This window comes from Centrocercus urophasianus, unplaced genomic scaffold (genome assembly GCF_019232065.1).
Source record: "Centrocercus urophasianus isolate 14NV4802_14NV808 unplaced genomic scaffold, USGS_Curo_1.0 seq_2, whole genome shotgun sequence".
Lineage (NCBI taxonomy): Eukaryota > Metazoa > Chordata > Aves > Galliformes > Phasianidae > Centrocercus > Centrocercus urophasianus.
In genome coordinates, this window is record NW_024884755.1 from 4,390,097 (window position 1) to 4,414,763 (window position 24,667).

Consider the following 24,667-nt stretch of genomic DNA (forward strand, 5'->3'; position numbering starts at 1 on the left):
GAAGAAAAAAAAGGAAAACACTTGCACAACCTGCCACCTCCCAAAAAAGAAAACGCAAACAAAACCACAAACCCTAATCTTCCCTGTAGGACATCATTGTCTAAAAAGTGTAAATTTGATTTTCTTTTTCTAAAGAAACTTCTGAGAAACTTATGGTAGCTCCAATTCTTTTGCCTACTGTTTGCAGACTCTCAAAAGTGGTCTTAAACTTTATCATAACCTAAAATGCTTATTTGTCTGTAAATGATTTTGGTTATGTGATGTTTGCTCATGTATAAGTCAAGTAATCAGCACAGAAACAGACTAAAAGGCAAATGGTCCTTAACAAGCATTCATAGTACTGCAGGGTGTGTAAGAGGAGAATGATGTGCAGCATATCAAACCATACAGGTGGTGAGGGGAAAAAAACAAACAAACTAAACTTCAACTGCATTTTATAACAGCTGATATTGCTTTCCTTATAGAAGAAGAGGAGTGATGAAACATGGTGCAGTGGGTCTTCTGTCTCTGCATTAAACTTCAGAAATCACACGGAGCTGTGCTTTGGCAAAGACAGATGCCATCTGACTCCTCTAAAGAGTGAAGGGAGGAAGGGAGGTAGTTCATCAAAAGTGTGTTTATGGATCCTACAGTGCAAATGGTAATAGGCCATGTGTTATGAAAAGGCCCAAATTGCAATTTGCCTTCTTACAGTGTTTGGGTTTTTTTGTTTTGTTTTGTTTTTTGGTTTTTTTTTATCACCCATGGGTTCCTGGAGATTCTCATGCTCTCAAAATGAATAAATAAAGAAGGAGGAACAAGTTGTGCAGCTCTGTGACACATCCACCTCACTGAAGCCACCTGGAGGGAGGAGCTTGAAATGTTATCAGTTGTTTGCCTCTTGTTCTTTAAAGCTTTGTATTAAACCTGAAAATGGGAGTAAACAAACCATCACCCTTTTCAAAGGCCTGTGGAAGATATATTATAGACACCTAATCATGCTTAGAGCATTGTTTGTTCAGTTTTATTCAGTGTTTTCATGCTTCCAGAATATGCTGTTTGTTTTCTGAACTGCTTAGTTTTGTAATAGTCACCTGAGACTCAGGCCACGTTTTACAAAGAGGAAAACACATCAGATGAGATTTTAACCAGAACCTCGCTCTGGTGATCAAGTGGAAAAAAAGGAAAGATAACTTTCACGTGTAGTTAAGGCTGACATATGGCTCAGGGTGCTTGAATTATTGAGTGCTTTTCATATTACCAGTACTGCGGTTGATTTAGCTGTCCTTGGAGCACCTGTAGTGACAGATTTTAAATGCATTGTATTTTTTATCTTATGCTTCTGCATTTTTAGCTGGATTTACTTTTCTGACAGCTTAGATTTGAAGTACTTCTCAGTCAAATGCCAGTGCTGCTCTGACCTATCTTTAAACTTGAGGTTTTGGGATTAAAAGAAAAATGATGTTGATATTCAGCTGATTTTGCATAGGGTTCTTGTGGTCTAGTGAAGTTTGAGTAATCAATGCTTGAGAAGGTGACCTCATAATTTCAAACATGTATTTTATGGTCCATAACTTTTTGCAGCGTACCACCTTCCTGCTCTTCAAACTGCACATCAGTCTGCTGCTCTCTGTGCAATCCATGAGTCTGTAAAGGAGGGAAGAGCACTGGGGAGAGGGAAAGTTCCATGTCCCATGGTGGCAGCTGCACTGGTCAGAGAGCTGCTAAGGGAGGGAAAAGCACGATTCTGCTCAGCAGCCATTTCACCTGGAATTTGGGGATTGAACACAACAGAGGGCCCTGAGGAGGCTAAAGCTGCTCTCTCTCCCAAGCAGAGCATATCAAAATACTGCAGGAGGTCTGAGCCCAGTGGTTGCTGCAGTCCAATGAGGGTGAGGGAAATTTTACCTTAGCTTTGCCTTTTATTTCCATACAGACAAATTTCCAGCACAAGAAAAATAAGTGTGCTGTTCCTTTCACCTGTATTTGCTTTTATTCTGTTGCTTCACCAGCTGGCAGCTAGTGATGGGCAGGGGAGCCTCCTGCCAGGATGGGCATCCCACCACCTGCACACTGCCACCCTGCTCTGGGATAAAAGTCTTGCTGTAGGTAAAGGCCTCTTCATGATATGAAGGTTTGCGGGTTTGTTTTTGTTTTCTTTTTCGGGAGGTGGCAGGTTGTGCAGGTATAAAGCATGTACGTATGAGCTGCAAGAGTAGCTCTCCATTGGTGCAGTTTTGCTTGGGTATATTTTTAAAGCCCTGCTTTGTGAAACTACTTATGGTGTTACATAAAGCAAAGCGCTCAGCAGCTCACAGGACCTCCTCACTGGGCACACAGCATCCTCTGGCTCTTATGATCTCGATGGCAAGAGACAAACATGAGAGAAAAGTCCAGGGAAACAGGAGGCTGAGGGTGGTGACTGAAGGTACTCCATTAGTTCTCTGTTCTTGATAACAGTAAAAAAAACAACAACAATAACAAAGCAAGCGGATGGTAAAGCAGATGACACACTGCTCCTTGTCAGCCAGGCAATCAGTCGTTCAGCTGTGGGAGTGCTGTGTCTCCACTGAAATACACGGTCACATAACCCATGGCTTATGGCTGTGCCATACTGCTGTGGTGCTGGAGGGTCGTGGTGCTGGGCCACATGCCTCCAGTTCAGGCACGTATTGATGTCTGCATGAATGCTTGCATCTGGAAAGCACTTCTCATACAGGTTGTATGAGGCTTCCTGAGATATGAAAAGCAAACAGAAGCACCACTGTGTTGCTTTACATCAGTTTTATTTTATTGAGTAGCAATTTCTTATGCAGTTCAGTGCAAGCAAGCAATAGAATAGTTTATTAACATCTGCTTGGGTCTTCAGCCTGACTTCTGGAGGGAAGAGCAGTGCTAGTCTGTGTGATTTGTGTAATGTAATTAGATGTGCTGAAGCAAGACAAACATACAAATGGGATGAGTGGAAGTAGAAATTATTGGAAATGTATCTGCTGCCTCTTGTGAGCTTCACTGAAACTGCAGCAGTGTATAGTGTGTTTCTTATGGAAGCTGTGAGATTCCAATCATCATATTTCACTCTGAGCTGTTAAGTCCTTGTTTTAAATCTTACTGAAATTTCTGCCACTGGCAGCTGTATAGAAAGGTCTGATCCAGACACAGTCTGTGGGCAGAAGGAGTTGGTCTGCCAGAGGTTGAGCACAGCCTGTGTGCTACAGGTTGGGCACTTAGTGACAGAAACCCTTCTTCTGGCAAAAGTTCCAAGTAGCAAAGCTCAGAGGTAGTAAATAACTAAGGCTTTGCTTCTGTCTGGCTCAGCAGACTCAGTTGGCAAACGTGGCTGTGTTAGGAGTTGGCTCTTGCTGTGTGTCTGAGTACAAAGAAGGCAAGTTGTGTTTCAGGTGGGAGATGCTGCTTTGGAGATGTGGCTTTAAGACTGAGTGCTGTGTTGCAGTGAAAGAAAAATATGAGCCTTGCATGTCTTTCTTTTGGTTCCTTTAGCATAAGGGAGAAGGTTTTTATTAGTGCCGTTTTCAGAGAAAAAGTAAAATTGCCTGTTTTGAGTCCATATTTCAGGGAAGATTTGGGAATATGTTGGGAGCCTATTAGAGCCTGCAGAGTTGAGCTTTGGCTGTGAGAACAAGCCTTGTGCTGTTAAGCTTTAAGAGATTGATTTTTCTCACTGGAAGATGACTGGATGAGATACGAGTGCCCGGATACACTGGCAGAAGAGACACATCTAATAATTGGAAGCTTCTTACCCCAGCTGGCGAGGGTGTGACATGCCCTGGGTTACAGGTGAATTGACAACTCTTTTCTGTATGTCCTTGCTGGGACTTGCTGAAACCACCATTGATACTCTGATTCCTCTCGTGCTTTTTCTATAGGCTGGGGTCCAGAGACTTGACTGCTTGACAGAAATCATCCAGATGAGTGGACAGAGCAGAAAATCCAATGATTCGGACTTATGTGTGGCAATAGCTGGTGTGGTGCAATTAATTCCCCATTGGTTAGCAGTCACAGCTTGTGCCTGCATCTCCCTGCCTGTCCTATCAGGTGTTTCTCCTCCTCACCTGAGCTTACTGAACAGTTGGTTCCATTTATTGTCTCCTGCAGTGCTGAACCTTTCCTTCAAAATGGTGCTTTGTATCTAGAATCCATCCATGGATCAATGTAAACTAATTTCTTTGTTTCTGTGATATAAATAAATGCTTTCATAATTTAGTAACAGGGAGCATCTAACAGGTGGGAGGGGAAAAATAAAGGGTGGTGTAACAGAAAGCAGTGTAAGGCAATGAAATATTGAAAGCTGGTCAATAAAAGGTGGGTGAGCAGTTAAAGATAGGAAATCAAGACAGAACTAGGGGCTTTGAGCTCTGGATCAGAAGCAAGTGTGACTGCTGGAAAGTCCAGCAGTTATAAGTACTGTTGTTCCCTGCCTTTCCATACAAATCCTAAAGGAAATGATGGGTTTATAGGAACCTTCATCTGGAAATTAATTTTACCTTAAAACTGAAGGTTTCAGGTTCTCAAAAATATTTCTCTCCTCCATAGCTACTTGCTTCCCAGAAAGGGTTGTGTGTGGCTGAGGCTGCTGGTTTTGAGACTAAGCATCCCAAGAGCAGAGCCATGGGCAATGTGGCACAATGGGGTTTGGATGCTTATGGCTGTCCAGGCATCACTGCACGCCAGAGCTTTGGCTGGCTCCTAGTGGGACAAGGCCACTGCCAAAAAGGCTCTTGTCATTCTTGCCCAGCGTGATGGCAAGGGGCCGTGGGCAGCATCTCTGTGCTGGCACTTATTGTCCTCAGGGAGGGAGCAGGCTGAAACCCACAGCAGTGTCTGTATGGGGGCAGACAGTGTGAGCTGATAGCAGGAGTTCCGCATACGTGACTTTAGCCGATCTTGTTCACATGCTTGACAAATACTCAACTGAGTCTCATCAGAATTGTGGGGAGGAACACCTTAATTCTTCATGAACCTTGTTTGCTGGGTTTGTGGGAGTATGTATGCACACTGATGTGCAAGGAGTGCAGGCCCTGTTTTACCTGTGCTGTTCCGTTTGTACATGCACAAGCATCATCTTGATAAGATCCAAGAACAGAAGGCTGTCTGCGTGCTTTTGTCCTATGATATCTTTATGCGCTTTTTAACATGCTGTGTAGGTTCCTGGGTTTAATTTGGAATTACATGGAACGTGGTGTTCAAGACACCAGTGTCATTCATCTGCCTGAAAATTTCTTCCTAACAGCCTTGAATGTATTTGTGAACTGGTGAGTCTGTGCGGTGGTGGGAAGCATTTGGGCAGGCTCATTATGGAGCTGCCCAGAAACACTACGGAATTATTTGCTCCACATAGCTTTGATTTTGCACCCAACAACAGTAATGATAGGAAACTGTAATTTGCATTGATTTCCTATGTATTTAGTGTGTTTTAAAGTTTGCTCTGCAGAAAAGCAGCATCAATCTTTTTATGCAGTTATGGATCCTGCCTGCTTCAATGCAAGGTACCCAGTGATCTCTTTGTGTATTTCTTTCACTATTAATAGTAATTAGAATGTAGTAAGTGGTTTAGTAAAAGCTATTTGCAGGCTAAATTTTCTAGGGAATTCTTGTGGTTTCACAGTATCATTATTAATGGACTGAATTTCAAATAAATTCAAATGTGATTAATATTCAGCAACCTGAAGTTTGTGAACAGCAATTCTGGTGTGTGTAAATGGCGTGTGTGTTCAGAGATGTTTGTCTCCGAATTTGCTTTAATAGAAAAGCATTAAAAATAAATAAATGCAATGGCAACACTTTGCCAAACTGTGTTCCAGACAAAATTCTTTTCCCCCTTTCATTCACCTCTAATTACCGCTGAAAGCCCCTCCGATAACAGCTTTTGCAGGGCTTTCGTCTCAGCATTTGTGTGCCTCTCTGAAGCTGTTGATTGGAGGAGAACCACAATGGGGAAAAGAAAGTCAGGGCCCAACGTATGACAGGAGTAATGGTTTTGCTTTGTACATCTGTCAACTAATGCTTAACTAATGCAGAATTACTGTCAGACTCCTGCTGAGCTCACTTTCCTCTCCACCTGAATGCGTAATGACTTCGTGGCAAGGAATTCAAAACAAATGCAAAATGGCCGGACATTTAGGAAAAATTAGGAGGGCAGCAGAAGCTTGCCCTGGCTGCCGACTTTTTGCAGAGCCCCTGCAGTGCTGGGTGACTCTGGGCACCCTGTGTCCGTTGGGCATTGACTGCACGCAGTTGCTGATGTGGCCTGGAGCTGTGTCCCTGCAGGGGCACCTCATCTCAGCGCTCAGCCCCTGGCTGGCATCACTACGACCCTGAGCAGCACTGTTGTGTGGGGACCCTGCACCACAGCGATGCTTCACCCTGGAGAGAACAGCAGTCCCCACTGGGTGTGCTCGTGGCTCAGCTTGCAAACCCCTCGGGAAGTGTGTGGGAGGAAATGTATTTTCTAAATGTTCTTCATTACTGACTAATAGGAATGTGAATGAATGGGGATCTGGGTGAGATGGGGGTGGCCAGGCAGGAGAGCTCTGCTGCCATGAGGGTTTGCTATGGGCCGCTCCAGGAGAGCCGCTGCCTCCCAGAGTATCTGCTGGGAACTGGTGCAGGTCAGTGGAGTGGGGGATGAGCCCCAGGTAACATCTGCTTGTGGGAGTGATGTGCTGTTCCCCTATGTTCCCTTCGAGTGGTCCTGCTGGCAGATGGGTGTACGAATCCTCTGTGCTCACCTGGCCTGGCTGAACTTCCATCATTCTGGCTAGTCTGTGTGGACAATGAGGGAACCGTTTAGCTGGGAGTCTGCCTTGGTTGCAATAGCATCCGGCCAAGGCTGGTTGTGTTTTGTGCAGGCACTGCTGGGGTGGCCGATCATCCAATGTTCCTATTACTTGCACCAAAACGATCTCCGGTTCTGCATCCTGCTGCCTCAGCTGTACATCCACCTGATGCTGCAGTGACGTTTGACTGAGAGGGCTGGGCCAGGAAGTCTGCTGGAGTGGGTGGCTGTGAGCTGCTGGGCACCGGGGAGAGTGCTCTGCCATGCAGGAAGTGCTCAGTGACCTCTGCCACGAGCGTTTTGCATTTTTTTCTATTTTCCTCCTATGTACTACATTTCATCTAGCAGAAGCATTCAGGAAAATATTTGTGTTGGAAGAATTGAAATCTTATGTAGTTTTCTGGTACAGCCACCAGGGAAAATACTGTCCCACATACAAATGTAGAAAGAGGCTTTAAAAACAAGCAGCGTCAGAGGTAACCAGTGTTTTGTCTCTGAAATGTTGTATGAAATGCGTATTTGGAAACGAAAACGTGATCTGAGATCACAGAGCAAAGTTTGAAGCTGCGAGGGTGGGAGCTGGGGAGAAAGAAAGGAGCACCAGAGCTCGGCATTTCTGCACTCTCTTGTTTGCTGAGATAATGCAAATGATGAGTAATTCAAACAATTAGCTTAATGTAGGGTTACACTTTTTGAAAGCAGATTGGAAAGCTATTTCTGAAAGTCCGTCTTTTAAGAGCATGTCACATATGGTATCTGCACAGTGAGCCTTGAGGCTGGTGTTGGCCAGACTGGTCTGCAGAGCTGACCTTGCTGAGTTTCTGTAGTGGCAAGTCGCAAAGCTGTTAATTTGCCATGTGCTCCTGGTTTGCTTCTCCCCACTGCATCTAATTACAACCTTGTGAAGTTGTCCTGGCGAGGGCTGTGCTGAGGGGCTCTGGCACATCCAGCTGCTGCAGGGCAGTATGGCTGGAGTGCAGGGAGCACTTTGGGGTGGGCTGGGTGGAGCTGTGCATTCACACTGTCTGCCTTGCCACTGCTGTGGGTCATACTTAAATTGGGAATGGAAAAGGGGAAAAGAAAAGGTAAAAGCCAGGGATGAGCAAAGACAGTTAGGCAAATGTGCTGTGAATCTTTCAGTACCCTGCAGTTTGACTCAGCTGCTGCAAGTAAGCAGGTTTGCCACCTTGTTCCCTGTGCCTTACTAAATGCCCAATAGCCTGGCACTACCTTTGCTCCACAGGGAATTCTTGACTTCGTGGAGGTGACACAGCCTGCTTTGGGATATATTCCCAGAGAACACTTCCACAGAACTGCTGGCAGTAATCTACTTAAATCCGCTGGACCGGAGCTCCAGATCCCTTGTTAAAACTGCCAGATCACCAGTGAAGAGGTGCTTTTTCCCAACTGGAGCAGCTCATCAGCCAAACTGGAACAAGTTCTCTTTTGGCACTGCCACTTGAGCAAAGACATTTCTGTCCACATTAGGCCCTGGAATCAGCTGTGCCAGTGCTGCTGAGACATGTGCATGCCTCTAGCTGTGGTCAGCATGGCCAGGGAGACTCTGGTCCCTGGAGCTTCTGCATTGGTGCTGCACCATCACATATGGGTGCCGCCAGGGTTCCCTGCAGCCTCTCTGCTTGTCCACTGCCAGCCATGGCTCTGTTTTGTTACATTTTGCATGCGGTTTGTCCCATCTGTCATCTTTTTTTGCATCCTCCCTTTAGAAGGGAGGCTTCACATGGGCCTGTTGGATGGTTCCAGCAGATCTGAAAAGTCAGCTGTTCCCCTCCTTGATATGGCACCGTCTGCAGAAATCAGAGCATGAACACAGAACTAGAAAGGGCAGTGACAAGAGCAGAAGAAAGCAGTGTGCCTGTGAGAAGGATATGAAGAGAAAAAGAGAGTCTCATCTTTGATGTATTTGTTTCCTCTTATTAGTATCCATCTAGTGGTGCTCAGGCTGAGACGGCTGACCTGTCCAAAAGTTAGTGATCCACACACAATCCACTCCCAATAGTGCCAAAGTACAGACATCACAGGACAAAAATAGCAGCAGTTGAGATGAAGGAGGAAGCCATGGGCTGCCAGATATGAGTGGGAATAACCTGAGTTCACCCAAGTGGCAGAGGTACTGTCTTAGTTTGCGGAGTGTGAGGAGAAAAACGTCTTAACAATCTTGTCCTCCTGCCTATGCGCACATCTCCACTATTTTCTGTACCGTGCTGATAAAGACTGCCCGTGCTTGAAAGGGCCTGGCAGGCTCGAGGTCAGCTGCAGACAATCTCTCTAATTGCTTGGGTCTGGCTGACCTCCGCGTTGTGGAGCGAGTAGGGACCGCAGCAGACAGAGGACAAGGGAAAAGGCGGAGGAAATGTTCCTGCCGTGATGGCGGCCAGCTTAAAACTTGATTTGGATTGCTCCCCAGAGACAGTGCCCATGCTGTGTGCAGCTCTGTTGGAAGGAGACAAGAAGACGTTTTGCCCAGACAGTAAGTCAATATCAGCACTTGTAGATATCACTTCACAATAATGCTTTTTGACAAACTGCTGTCAGTGCTCTGGAAACTTGTATCAAGAAGGCAGAAAAAGAAAACTTGTGGCAAGTTGTTGTTGCCTCTGTTTCACATAGTCACCCAGCTTGTGCTGACTCCTAACTGGTTGCACGTGTTCCTGAGAAGATGTTTAAATAGATGAGTGGTGGAAACATATGCCACTGGCTCTTAAAACAGTGGAAAGGAGTATAACAGAGAGTAAGTACTTATAACCACAAAACAGTTCTGTAAAGAGAAAATATGCTTTAAGAGTAATTTAAGAGAAGAAATCACAGCCTGTGTCCAACAAGTTTGTGGCTGCAGTTGTCCATGGGCTGTGTGGCCAAGAAGCAGCATGGAGCCATGATGACATCATACCCTCTCCAGCAGCAGGACTGTGGTAGTGGCATACAGCTATGTCACCTCTTTGGCAGGGCTGGGAGCTCCAGCAGTCAGTGCTCTCTGCGTTCACTGCATCTCACCAGGCTGCAACACACTTCGAAGTGTGTATGGACTCTCCTTTCAGCTTCCCTGTTAACTTCTTGCCTTGGCAACAAAAAAGGCAAAGCACCTTCCATATGTGGAAGAGCCAAGTGCCCACAGCTGCCATTGACCTTCATGGGAGCTCTGGATTCTCAACTCATTTGGGATGATCCTCACAAAAATGCAGACCAATTTGTACAGGCTGGGAGAAGCACTGTATTGTAGCTTCCGAATACAACACAGAAAATGAGGCTGCCTGCACAGAGGAGACTTTATTGGTGCTGTTGCAGATGTTGCATTGGCCGGTCACCAGTCGCACGTGCAATGCTCCCACATCTTGGGATCCATGTGCCTCCTGATCCAGCCAGGAGCTTTGCTGCTGGCCACATGTGGGTGGCAAATCAGAGCTGCAGCTGGACGTAGCATGATGGGGATGGCTGCAGGGGACAGCATGGGAACGCCGTTTGTCCCAAGTAGGCTCTGAACTCATCCCTGTGAAGCCACCCAGGCATAAAAACCTGCTGGCACCACGTGTTACAGGATGAGTATCCTGGAACTCACTGAAATGGGCTGCTTGGCCTGGAAGCTCTAAGTGAATTATCCACTTGAAACTCATGCTGTTGTTGATGAACTTTGACACAAAAGGATTTGGGAAGCTTTAGGACCAGATAAACACAGGAGTGCGGATGTGGAAGGGATTTCAGGAGCAGCTCAGTCTGTCTCCTGCTATGGAACGGGTTCATCATATCCATACTTTCACTAGCTGTTTGTTCAACTGAGAGGGAAAAAACAGAAACAAAAACAAAAAACCCCAACCAACTAAAGAGAGGAAGAGCAGAAATGAGCCCTTTGGGATAAGAACCTCACCTATCTTGGTTCACCTTATTTGCAAGGCAGCTGGCTCCAGGAAGGCTCACAATGAGAACCACTGTGCCTCTTGCTTCTGGTCAGCACAAATTGGGCCTCAGTGACCAGCAGATCAAGGAAACGAAGCTCAAAGGCTGTCCACAGTGACAGCTGCTGTAAGTGATGATGTTTAGTCTGTATGCAACCCCAGCTGTACTACGTCTTCCAAGGGTCCATTATTTTGGGGACTTAGAAGGTTTCCAAAAAAGAATGACAGCCATCTATTACTCTATGATGCAATAACCATTCATTTTAGGTTTTATATTTGTGTTGTGTACATTTGTGACTGCCCTATTCTATATAATCACAATTTGCCATCTTGCTTAAAAGTTATGGTGACATCAAAAGCAATGCTATGTAATGCTAAGTGTGCTTGAAGGCTGATATTTGCTCACTGTTCCCAGGCTGTCAGTGCAGAGGGGTTTGGCTGCTGGTTTATGCAACTGGATTACATTTGAGCTCTGCAAGGAACTGGAAACCTGTGTGGAACACAGGGACGTGGCAGGGGCTGGAGGTCACTGAGCTTCCCCTAGCCTGGGCTGCTGTTGTGAGCGCCTTCCGTATGGAGATCACAAACCAAAGTGGTTTAAATTTCTGTCATTAAAGAAAATCCAGTTCTTCCTCACAGCTCACAACGCTGTCACGTGAGGAGGCACAGTGCGGTGATGTGCTTTCTGAGGGGCTGTTGCCATGCGGTTTTGCACCGCGCCGGCGGCACAATGGCTGCTGTAATTAACGTGTCAGAGTCTGGCTTCTGGTGGGAGTGGTAATAGCATGGCTCTGGTGGAGCTCCTGCTGCCAGGCTCTCGCTGGGCTGCTGTGCTAAAGTTTCGGGCTGGATCTGTCTGGATTTTCACTTCTCTTCTCAAATAGCTCAGCCTTTTCAGCGCCTCCAGAATCACCCGGTATGCATTTTCCAGCAGTGTTTTACATTTGTGTTTAATCCCTCAGGATCTTCAGCACCGTCACTCCCAGGACTGGTTTGCAGTGGGGCAGTAGGCTGCCAGCAGTCCATAAAGGAGTGATACGCAAGCTGTTGTACTGTTACATTTCTCTACCTGTCACTGTAATGTCACTTCTAATGCAGGAATTATACCCCCATTGTGTGTAATTATATTTCTCCTCCCAGCCCTGCTCAAGGAACAGTGAAAAGATGGAGCTGTTAATATTAAAAACAGCACATCTCCCTCAAAAAAAGTTAGAGGTCACACCTTAATTCCTAGTGTGTGAGGGTGGTTAATCAAGAGGTGATTGGGCTAGAATGAGTATGGGGACAGAAATATCCTGCACAATTTCTGGTGGAATTTAATTAGAAAGGAAGTATTAATAGCACCTGCATGTGCAATGCTGCTTTGCCTTGTAATGTGAATAGACTTACCTGAAGCCAGTCTGATGGATAATCCATTGAATTTCTGTTTCTCCTTTTTCCTTTTTTTAATAAAGGAAAATAATAAGCTATAATCAATAATAATAGTACTTAAAAACAGTGAGCTCTGGCAGGAATCAGCTAGCTCCACTTTAGCTCTCCTTAGAGTTTCTCTTTCAGGTCAAGATGATGCCAATTAATGAGGCGTTTTGCAAAAGTTTGTGCTCTATTTGTCCCAGTAATGAACTTCCAACCTTTAATTTTCTCAGTAGCATAGAGTTCCTCAGTGGGAAAGCAACATGGGGCCCTCATGTTGGGGTCTGTGCTCACTGGGGACTGGGGCTTCCTGGCACAGCTCTGGGTTGCCCTGTGCTGTCCCAACCCCACGGGCTGGGTGCTGCCTGCAGAGCTCTGCGACCGTCCAGGAACCGTGCTGAGTTTCTCCAGGGCAGGGTCCTGGGCCTGGGTTCAGGTTCATGCAATGCCTCTCCTGAATGGCACAATTAGAAGAAGTCTTAGTGGAAATAGAGCTTATTGTAACCACAAAGAGGATTTCCTTCCCTTCACACTCAATATAGACTGACTTCTAATACTTCGTTTTAATACTTTTTTCACAAAGGAGAAAAAGTTAATATAGTCAGTATCTTACAATTTGATTTCAATTATGAGATCCTAAAGCAGTCTGTGCTTCTTAATGAATAAGAAATAAAGGCTACGGTAATTGAATTCAGCATGGCTCGCAAAATGCTTTATTCAGATGAAAATGCCTCTGCCAATGCCAAGTGTTTATTCCTGGTGACTTGTTTGCCTTCCTGCTGTGTTTTCCGTGAGCTGGGGTGTCCTGCTCTGCTGCATTGGGCACTTGTGGACCGAGGGAGGGGACAGAGTGGAGTGGGACAGGGACATACCTAGGGATCATGCATGCTGTTCCCAGTTCTGCCTTAATGAATCTGTGTGTATTCTGTATTTAAAATAAAATAAAATATCTTTTTGAGCCACCAGCTCTGCCCATATGCTCGTTTTTGACAAAGAACATCTGCACCCCCAGGGCTGGGATGTTCTCATTGTCCCTGCTGCTGGCTGCACCGCAGGGAGGTGGAAGCCCAGAGGAGCCCAAGCATCCTTCCTTTGCAGAACCTTTTGTTCTGGAAGTGAGCCGGTGGCTGCAAGGCAAGCAGAGGGGAGGGTGTGCATCAACTCCGCCCAGCAGCACAGGCACGTTCGGGCACTGGGGCTGCTGCTGGGGGCTGAGGATTTCCAACAAGTGCTAGCTCCAGGCTCGCGTCGGCGCTTGGGCTCCAATTATAGTGATATCTCGCTTTCAGATCAATTAAAATTTCATAATCTCTCCACCAGACGGAGTGGACAGTGTTACGCTGGGTCAAGAAATATCTTCTAGCTCTAGTCATTCTCCAGGAAGTTTTTGGCTCCGTGAGGAATAGTACCTGTACAGGGCTTATGAAGAGGGGCTGAGAAAGCACAGAACGTGCAGCTTTCTTGCAGCCATTTTTGCAAGCTATTTTCTTCTACGTTTAGGGGAAGGAAAATTAAGCTTTGAAATACGGGTTGTAGACAATGCTGTAAGGAAGTTTAGGATCACAGCCTTAGGTGATAATAAAGTTGTAATACATAAAGCATCAAAAAGGTGAAATATAACGGCACCCTCCAAAGGCATCTGAACAGCTGCAAGGAAGTCTGCCTTATTGCTGCAATTTGAGCATGAATTACTTTGCATTAGGAAAGAACTGCCTCTCATTGGAGATGTGACCATGCGGCCATTTCTGTTTTAATCAGAGGTAGCTGCATTTCTGTTAATGGTTTTGTCGATTACAGCAAGCCTCCAGGCACTCTGCAGAGCCAGGGAAAGCCCCTGGAGCAGAGCTGGTGTGTTTGTTCTACCATGAAGTGTGCCTTGAGACTGGCACGAGTCTCCCTCCTGGCCAGGGCTTACTCTGTCAAAGGGGGCTCCATGCTAGCTGTGGGAGCATCTCCACCTGGGTGCATGGAGCCGTGGCCTTGTTGCCTGCCCATGTCCCTCACCACAGCCTTGCATCAGGAGCCACTGCACTGGGAGTTGTGCCCATCTGCAGGGTGGCTCTGGGAACACCTTAGCTGAGCAAGGCCAGTAAATCTGCACCCAGGTGGGGAACAGAAGCTGTTTCCTGCCACTGAGTGTGGTGTGATGGCAGCGGTGCTGCTACCATCTATTGGTGGGCAGCAGAAAGGGCACAACAGCAAAGCTGCCTACAGCTTGCATATCGTGTGGCACTGGTCTTGGGCCAGTATGGAAAAGAATGCCTTTTTAGCTAGGACAAACTGCTTGGCTAGGCCTCCCAGATCTTAAATAACAAGAGAACCACCACAGGCGGGGCTGAGTTGCTGCAAAAGGTGGTTTAAAGAAAGTGATGGCATGCGTTAACATCCAGGAGGTGTTTGTAGAAAGCTGAACCTGCCTGTGTGGGTGCTGCACGCCCCAGGCAGAGGGTTGTCTCCAGAGGTTTGGTCATTGCAGAAGGGGATGCAGCAGTGCTCTGAGGTGGCAAACAGCCTTCAGCACATCCCCAGCTCCCTGCAGAGCTGGGCTCCCACAGGGCTGTACCGGGAAGGTTGCAAAGCTCTTTTTGTATTTTTAATAACGAGGTGGACAATAACTCTATTTATGAGGAAATCTTTCTTCTGCAGGATTGTGGTGTATACCTGTTCCTACAACCCTCTCACAAATGGGCAATTCTTGTTCTGATTTTTTTTCTGGCAGGGATGTTTTGTTTTCCTGTTGGCTGATGCTGTCTGCTCAGTCTGTGGAGGATTAACCTATGTGCTGTTGCTAGGTGGCCTTAAGCAAAGAAATAACACAGATCACAGGCTCCTGCATTCCTACAGTGTGTAACTCCCTTGTTCAGCAAGATTTCTCTTTCTCTGTCCTTCTGTTTTGTGTTTGTGGCTGTGGAGATGTATATATTAGAGGATGCACATATAATTTGCACAAGAATAATAGATTAGAACCCCTGTAAAACATTGGTTTTATTTGGACTCGCAACATGTAGCAGCTCACTCTTTGCCAGCCTCCCATGTTTTGGTTTCTGTTGGTGTCTAAGCCTCATCTGTCATTTCCAGATGTGTTTCTGCCCAGTGTGAGGTCTCAGATTCAGCAGGGACATGCGACTTGTCACATCCTGGAGGGACCTGTGCCTGCAGAATGTGTACCCCATCAGGAATGCAGCACTTGCCTGGGTTTTTAGATTTTCAAGCTTATTTCCTTGAGAGTTCATTTCATTTCATGACATTTTCAGAAACGTGGTTATCCAGAACTCGGTTGATGTTGCACACTGGATGACTGAATATTTCGCACCACTGCCACGCTGGCTAGATAGCAACTGCCAGGTAAATCCCATCAGTTTTCAACTGTGTGCAGAAACATTGCCAGCAGTTGCCATCAACCATTTCCATATCCAAAGCGTGTTGCCTGTAACATGTTTTGCTCGTGGCACTGGAACAGGCATCTAAGGTCAATCCAGCACAGGCGCAAGCAGAGCTGGCAGGATTCACTGCCATTTGCCCCCTTCTGCCCCAGCCCTGAGTAGGGATCACACAGATGTGTTGCTCCTTCTCAGCCTCCTGCATCAGGCATGCCCATGCTGAATACATCGCTCTGCATTAATGACGTGCATTTGGCTGAAATGCCTACAGGACTTTTTTACTCTGATATAAAAATACACGTTTCTGCAAAGCTTGTGTTCCTCCTCTCACAGCACCAGCATGAAGCAGCACCAGCACACAGGGCAGGGACACAGCTGTGCTGCCAGCGCACCTCAAAGCAGCTGTGTGCCTGTGGAAGAGTGTGGAAGGTGCTGGTGTGAGCATGAAGTGTGACCCAGCTACCTGGGGCTGCTGCTAGGCAGTGCTGCCATAGGCTTATGGCTTCACCAGCTTTCTTTGGGAAAATGTGGGAAACATTTGGGTTTTGCTAACGTTGGGCATGTGTGATGCTTGAAACCCTGAGCCTCTTTGTGCTTGGAGCATGAATCAAAGCAGTGGATGCATGGCCTGGTGCAGCCCATGTGAGCTCCCTCCCACTGGCTGCAGGGCTGAGCTGCCAGCACTGTGTGCTCGTCACCCCCTGCCATGCCACTGCTTTCTCACAGCTCCCGCTGCTTCATTTTCCTCCCTTGGCTCCCGTTGCCATGACCCGCTGGGCTGGCCGCTGGCAGGAATTCATGCCCCTCCGGCTGCTCCTTGCTGTGCTGGCCCTGAAGCCCCCCCTCACTCCCCCCCCCCACTGCCCTGGCAGGCTCAAAACACAAATGCGCCAGAAGGAGCTCCCATCCTGTGGCCTGTCATATTGGGATATATTTTTCCTCTCTCAAAAGGAGATTCTGCTTGGTCACAGGCTGGTCCCTAGTGGAGGTGGCTCCCAACCTGAGACTAGGGCTGCTCTGGGCTTGGCTACCAGCCTGGTCTGGAGCCTCACTGCACCCATGCACTGGGGAGAGGAGGGATAGCTTTCAGACAGGCCCTGTGCAGCTGTGCTGTGCTGTGTCAGGCTGGCCACACTGGCACCTGGCAAGGACCTTCTGACAGTGCTGAGCACTGGGCAGGAAGTGAGCTGGGCAGGAAGGCCCCATGCCACCCGCAGTCCCTGGAAGGCTGCTCCCAGGGTATGGGGCTGCCCCGGGCTGCACTGCTGTTCCCAGAGCCACGCACTGCACGTGTGGAACTCTTCTCAGCCATTTTGGTGTCTGCATGCTGCTGGGAAGCACCATGCCCCAGTGCCTGTAGTCTTTGAGGGTACAGCAGGAATTCTGGGCAATGTAGCATGTTAACCAAATAGAAATGGGTATACAGCAGATCAGTTGTTTTAAATAGCGTTATGCACATGTTAAAATTTTGCACTACTTTGTTTAAAAATGTGCTTTGGGATATTAAAAACAAACAAAAAATTAAAAATCCCTAACATAGATGTAAACAAAACTCACTCTTAATATCCCCTGCTGCCCAGCTGACTCTAAGTCTTATGGCTGATAGATAGGAAGGGATCCTGAAAAGAGCAGAACAAATACTGCCAACAAGGGGATTTTAAACGGGACATAATGTCAGTGGGTCTGATAATAGGAAAATGTTCCATAACCCTTCCAGAAACCCTATGGAAGAATGGAACAAAGAGAAATCTGTAAAAATGTGATCAGATTCTATAGTAACTGCTTGAGGAATCTTAGTGAATTTAATAGAGGACAAAGTCTTTTCCCTGGGTTTTTTGCATCATCTGACAGTATTCAATAGCAAGATAATTTTCTATTAATTCTTATAGAACTTCTTCACGAGAATGATAACTGCATGTTCTCACAGTGCCACCTGCTCCCCCCCACACGCTCATTGCTGCTATCACACCAATTCAGAGGGGGCACCATAAATACCTTCATGTTAAAGAACTAACTTTCTTTAAAATGCCACTTTCAAAAGTGCCTGGGGGTCTGCCAGTGCAGCTGCAGGGAGTGTTTGTCAGTAGCACTGAGCAGTGCGCTGCTCCTTTCGCCATGATTACAGAATGGAAGCAGACGCGGGAAAGAAGCGAGTGGAAACGATGAATTTTGTAGAAGGAGATTTGATTTGTGTTTCAGTTTTCTTTTCTTTGGTGCGAAGTGAAGGGGCTGCAGGAGGAGGAGACGGCACAGTTTGTCTGCCCATCTCCGAGTTACTCAGTGCAGCACAAGGCCGTGGCCTGGGCTTGGCCTTGGCCTTCCTCCTCTGGGGCAGCTGTGATGGGGCAGGAGCAGGGGAGGACACCGCTCACCCTGGCAGGGACGGGGCACAGCACACAGCCCAGCACTGGAATGTGCCGTGGTATGAGGTGAGTACTGGCAGTGCACCGCTGTGGTTAACCACAAACAGCTGTCCAAAGCTCCTTGGTGGTGGTTTTCACAGCAGAGATGGTATTGATGGTGAGAAGGTTTTGATGAGGAGAATCAGCATCTTGGCTTGCTGCACACTTTCTTAGAAAGAGGTAGTAGCTGACAAACACCGGCAGGAATGGAAGTATGGTCCAGGATTACTGGTTTTGTTTGGTTTATGAGGATGCAGAGATGAGGAGAGGTGAAGCTAAATGCCCCAAGACAGCAGTGCCGGAGGAGTCTTCTCATTTCCGTTGCTTCTCCCTTTACTGTACTGGGGATTTTCCAGAGGAGTGGAAGCCTTCACAAACACAGATGTTTTTAGACGAGTTGTGTGTAGGAGCCCAGATGCTGGGGACAGGCTGCTGCTTGACTGCTGTTACAGAATGGTCCAGACCGTGGCTGCCCAGCTGGCATTTGGTGATGTTTGGTGTGGCGTTTTGGGGTGGTTTCTGTGGCAGGAGTGCTGCCAGGCCTGATCGCAGGTGGGTGAGCTCACTTCAGGGCTCCCAGCACCTTGTAACACTACTGAACCTGCTGGCAAAGACCAGGTTGAACAGCTGTACTTCCAAGGAGGTACAACCCACCTTGTGCTAAAGGAGATGGCCCTGCTCTAGTGTTAACAGGACAGGTGTAAGGAAGAGTGGTGGCCTGGAGACTTGCACAGGAGCTCCAGCCCTTTTCATGAACCAAACTTCGAACGTGTTTTCTATTCCTTTAGAAAAAGCCTGTGAGAAGCACTGCAGAACCATGTCCAACTGTAATGAAAGGGACCCAGAGTAAGTAGATGACAGAGAGGATACTTTCTCTGCATTGTGATTAAGTATGTGGAAACAGCACTTTTTTGTAATAGGCATCATAAGTTGTTAATTAACGTTACAATGCTATAAATTGTCTTTGTGGGAACATTCAAAGGCAAATAGATGTAGAGCCTGGAAAGTCCTTAGGCCTAAAGGCGACTTGGTCATGCAGTGCAGATCCTCTGTCTGACTCCCACACTGCTTCCTGGGGCACCTAACTGGAAGAAGCTGCAATGAACAGTTTGCTCAGCGAGTGCTGGAAAGGACAAAATACCTGTTTCTGTTTGCAGGGCACTGCACGGCCTGTGTCTTTAGCCCAGTTATCAGTAATGATTGTTTTCCTGGAACTGTGCAGGGATGTGTGTGTGTGATTCCTCTACAGATGGGTATTTTGTGACATTTGAGCTAAATTCAGCTCCGGTGTATGATAGTATTTTACAGAAAGTGTCACTAACTGCACCACTTACTCTGTCTTGATTTTAGACTATTTTTTTTAATAGAAGGAAAGATGATTGATAGAAGTAAGTGCTGTACACAAGTAGACGATAGGAAAAAAATTTGAAATCACTACTGTCATTAGAGATGTGTGAGTGCTAATGTGGTGCACGCAGCGAATGTAATTCTGTGCATGGCCAAATACATTTCGCAGTGGAACTTTCTCTTTGTTTTTCAGTGCTCTGGGATAGCAGCTCGATCCCATTTTGCTGTAAGCTCCCAGAGCACAACATGGCATGACTGCTCTTGCTGGGTCCTGCCTGCAGCCCTCCATCATGTGCAGTCTCTCCTCTCTGCGCAGCGTTCCTGCCCCTGCCGCTCCCGGTGGCCTGAATTCTGGCTGTGGCAGTCCTCTGCTAGGGCTGAAACGGGGGATGCCAGTTATTTATTTATGTAAAATGTTCAGAGGCATTAACTCACAAACACCATAGAAACTGGGCTGGTATTGTAGTCGGGGCTTTTATTCAGGTTGTCTGATGCGCTGTGGATGCCGCCTGCCTTTGTGTGCTCCAATCCCGTTTATCCCGACGATGCCTTTGTGTTCCCCATTTGACATATTTTACTGTAAATAAAGAGCGACACTGTCTTGCAGCTGTATCCACGGTGACATTTGACTCTCGACTGAATGAGCGCATTGTGCCGTGTGTTTTGGAAACATTATCTCTTTTAAGAACTAATTCAGCCTTTAACAGCTTCCCAGTGCCTGCCTGCCTTTGCCATGGAGAGCTCAGGTGCTCGCCCACCTCCGTGCAGCCTCCGCCCGCTGCCTCCTGCCCCTCACGCTGCTGGGGCCTGAGCTGGGCACCGGCTCCCTCTGCTCAGTCTTTTTGTCTGTGTGTAGACCCTTTGATGGGATGTGCTGCAGGGCTTCTCCTGGATGTCAGCATTTTGCCACATTTCTCATAGGAATTATGAGCATCTCTTATGTCCATGTGTATGATATGTTCTTTAAGGTAGAATCTGCGCTCCACGATTAAGATAATCCCTGTGTGGTGACTCATTGAGCATCCAGCTGATTGGTTCTTTTATGTGTTGAAAACAGTTTTCTTTATGACTTCAGCAAGTTTAGATCCTGCTAGGGTCCACATTTCTTGGAGTGGGCTCAGTCTCTTGGGTGTCAAAGCCCAGGACCAGCAGGACCGAGATCCTCTGTGAAAACCCCAGCTTCCAGGAAGCTTTTATTTTTGCTTTCAAATAGCTGTGCTGCTTTTATGCAACTTGTAATTTCAAGCTAATTCCAACACACTTTTAAAACAGTTATGCATATATATAGAAATGTGTGTGGTTTTGCTCTCAGTGCTGAATGGCAATAAATCCATGCACCAATGAGATGCTGGTGGTACCACCTGCACTCCCCCTCTGTAAGGCTGTGCCAGGGTTGAACAAGGTTGAACAACCTGTGCTAATGTTCTCTCAGCCTTAAACATAATCACTTTGAGAAAATGTAAGTGCAAATATTCTGGATGCTGTCTGCCATGTGTGTATGGAATTAACATCCTGAGACAGTGCCATAGCATAAGGGCCCTCCAAAGAGAAGAGGGCTCGTTTTCATTACTGCGGGGAAGAGAGTTGTCCTGAAAACATCATCAAACTTCAAAACTTAGGCACACTGTGCACACACACCACATTACAGTGGAACCCCACAAGGGTTTCAAGCGAGAAGTGTGGTACCCACAGTGCCTCAGCAACCCAGTGAGCTGCAGGATGGTGCAAGATTGTGTCTCGGGGAGCAGCTCTGCACTTTGTGCTTCCATTTAACTTCTCAGAGTAAGGAGAAAAGGCATCTGTGAGGAAACACGGTTGATAATAGGTTCAAAATATTCTATTGCTTTCTTGAATTACCATATTTAAATTAAATTATTAAATGTATTTTCATTAAATTAGCATACAAGCTGGTATTATTTGCCTTAGATATTTTAACAAAGTCTGTGAAGTCTTCCCCTGCTATTACTGCTCCTGGAAGGTACGGTGCTCCTGATTCGAAGTTCTGGAGCTGAGAGCAGTGCAGGTGGCTGTACACTGCGCTGCCCTGGGGCTGCAGGCACAGCCTGGCTCTGCTCGAGGGCCGCAGGATCACAGGGCGAGGGAAGCAACTGGGTTCCTGCCTGCACCTGGGGGGGCTGCGCACAGAGCCCGCATGTCGTGGCAGTCAGCAGCACGGCACCGGCGCGTGTTGAAGATCAGGGGGTCAGAGATGTGCTTACAGAGCAGGGCCTGGAGGCAGACTGTGTGCTTCTGGGTTTGAAGATAATGGAGAGGGATGAATTAATAATTATATACATGTGTGCTACACTTAGAGATGGATTTACACGTCTTTCATTTTTTAAAGCTCAGACTTGGTTTCCCACTCTCTTTATCTCTAACATGATCTTTCTGCAGGCCCTGACAGACAGCAGTGCTCCCAAACGTACTGCTGCTTTGTGGTGGTCCTGAGAATGAACCTGAGTTATGTGCAGCAAAGAGGCTCGGATGCCCTGACCATGCCTCCTCATCATCCAACAGCTGCTCCAAACCAGATACAGGTTCACATGTGAAGCTTGCTGTTGGCTCTCCAGCAAGTGAGAAGGGGGGAAATGCTTCCACTCATTTGTTTAAAAGAAAAACATTTAAATATTTTTAGTGAATTTTAAAAAAGAAGAAGTTGTAGAAATGCTCCATGAATTGGGGCATTCAGTAAGTATTTTTAAAAAAGCATAGAAAATTTGGAGGCAAAGGTCTGGATAGCAAAGTGACTTGCAGTGCAAAGGGCTTGGGAATTACTTGCCAAGTGGAACGTGTACAACTAAGGTTGAAATCCCCTCTTTGCATGATCGCATGGGGATTTGAATGTGGGTCTCAGAACTCCTCCGAGAGTGCCCAACCGCTGGCACATTCTGGATGAGAATCTATCCAGCTGAAGCTGTTCTGCTTTGTAAGAATAATTAAATATTCATTGGGCCAATGAGAGAACAGAAACAATCTGATAGCCTGGGGATTAGGGCTCTCCAATAAGATGAGGAGACAGAAGTAATTCAGTTCCTGATCCAACTCGCGCTGAACGGATATGAATCTAGGGCCACATTGGCCAAATTTGCCAATGGTTCTAGTTATTTTTTTCAGGATATAAATTTATCAACTTTTTTTCTGTCATTTCTTGTTGTGCCTTTACAGAAACTGGTATCACACCAGCTTTTATACTGGTAGTCTCTTGACTAGAGTTATCCCTGTGTTTTATTGGCATCAGAATTGGGGCTGCAGGCTCTTCGAAAATCTGCCTTTCTTCTGGTTGGCCCACAGCTTGAAGTTAGTGCAGTGATGTAGAGGAAGTATATCTCAATTACAGTGGTGTTATAGGAAACATTTTTTACTGTATTGTTGTCAGCAACTGGCCTGGTTTTAGGTCAGTACCGTAGGAGGCAATGCAACACTGTATGTCCAGTCTGTGGTGGTAATCTGAAGTAATACACTACTACTAGTGTAGTAATTTACTACACTAGTAGTAAATCTTTATTATAACATCAATAAGCACAATAGTTTCTGTCAAGCTTTAAGAAAGCAGAAAATCACCACTAAACATCCATTCAACCAGCTGCGCTAAATAATCCTTCAGATTCATATACTGAATTTCTTGATCAAATGATAAACTTATTCCTGAATTATCTGGACTCCTTGCAGTATGAAAAGATACATATTAAAAACAAAACCAGGAACCCAATGCAACCCAAGAACACAGAAAGATGTTTTCCAAGCGGAAATGGTTACCAGGAAGGTGATGCCTTCATGCAGCCCCCAGGTCAGGCCCGGCGCCGCTCTGTCTGCCCTGACCCCGCATTGGAGCACTTCTGCCGGGGGCTGTTTTCACGGCATCTGCAAAAAAAAAAAAGTTCTATTCCACTGCAAACATCTTTCTGTGAGCAGTGGGGACGCATGGCCACGTGGGTGCCCCGTGAGGCGCAGGCCCGTGGCCGGGGGTCAGGATGCCTGGCAGGCGGCTCCTTACACAGGGCAGCTGGCAGTGAGCAGAGCGAGTGCCTTGCTCCTGAGGGCAGTAAGGATATTTAAACCAAACAAGACCGACGTAAGTGGGAGAAGAAACTCGCTGAGCGATTTCAACTGTAACTTGGCGCCCGGCACGCTGTAGTATAAGAAGTTCAAAGCGTTTTGGATTTTTCCAGAAAAACCCTCTCCCAGCAGCGAGGCATGGGCCGTTCCGGCCCCTGCTAAGTTGAACACGTCGGGAAGGGCAAAGTAAATAAATCTTCGCCTCCCGCTCCCCCCGAGGCGGCGAGAGGGTACCGGAAAAAGCCCGCAAACTTTTGCCGCGGCCGCCGAGCCGGTGCTGGAGCCGCGGTGCTGGGCGGGGCGGTGCGGCGCGATGCGGTGCGGTACGGTGCGGCTCCGCGGGCGGCGGCGAGTCCGGTCCGCGGCGGCGGTCCGCGTTTTGCGGGCGGCCGCTGTATTTCCCGGGCCGTCCATGGCTCGGTGCTGTTGGCTCTCTCTCCGTCTGATCGGCGCAGGCTGCGCGGGGCTCCCTACGGGATCAGAGCGCTCCCCCGCCGGGACTCCACTCCTCACATCCTCCTGCTGGGACTCAGCTACATTTCCAGCCAAGCCTGGCTTTATTATGTGTGTCTGCACTGCAGCCCCAGCAGCAAGATCAGGAGGAGGAAAAGGAGCCAGGACAAAGAAAAGAGAGGGAGGCTGGCGAGAGCTAAAGAAAATAAAAACCCAGGGCAGCAGCGGCAGCAGCGGCAGCGATGAAGGCAGGAGCGGTGCCACCTTCCAGAGAATGACCCATGGAGGCAGCTAGCGGCCCCGGCATCGATGCGAAGGAGCGCTTACCTCGGTCCGCCGAGTGCGTGCGTGCGGGGGAAGGCGGCGGCGAGCGCGGCCGGCGGCGGGGAGCCCATCCCGGCCGAACCCCGCGCCGCGCACCCGGGGCAGCCGCGCCGCCGGCCCCGTGAGCGGCGAGCGGGGGCCGAGCCCGGGGGCGAGCGGCGGGACGCGAGGGGGGGCCGAGAGCGGCCGGGGAGGATTTAGGGAAACCGCGGCGAGGTCGCACCCCCGGAGCGCCTCGCATTGTCGGGGCCGCCGCGCCGCTCTTATTTTTAGACGCTCATTCTCCCCGCGCCCTCCCCCCGGCCCCGGGAGCCCCGCGCGGCTTTTTGTGCCATTCTCAAAGTGCCGAGCCGGACTGAGAGCCGCAGGGCGCCTGCAAACTTTAACGAGAACAAAAAGGCGGCGGGGGCGCGGAGGGGCTCGGCTTGTGGCGGTGCTATTTGCACATCGAAGGGAGGAGAAAAAACCAACAAAGAGGAGAAAAAAAAAGAAAGAAAGAAAAAGAAATCGCAACTGTTGCGCCTGTGATTTTTTTTTTTTTTTTTTTTTTTTTTGGCCGGGGGGGGGACCACGAGGGGCCCGGGGGGGCGGGCAGGGAACTTGCCG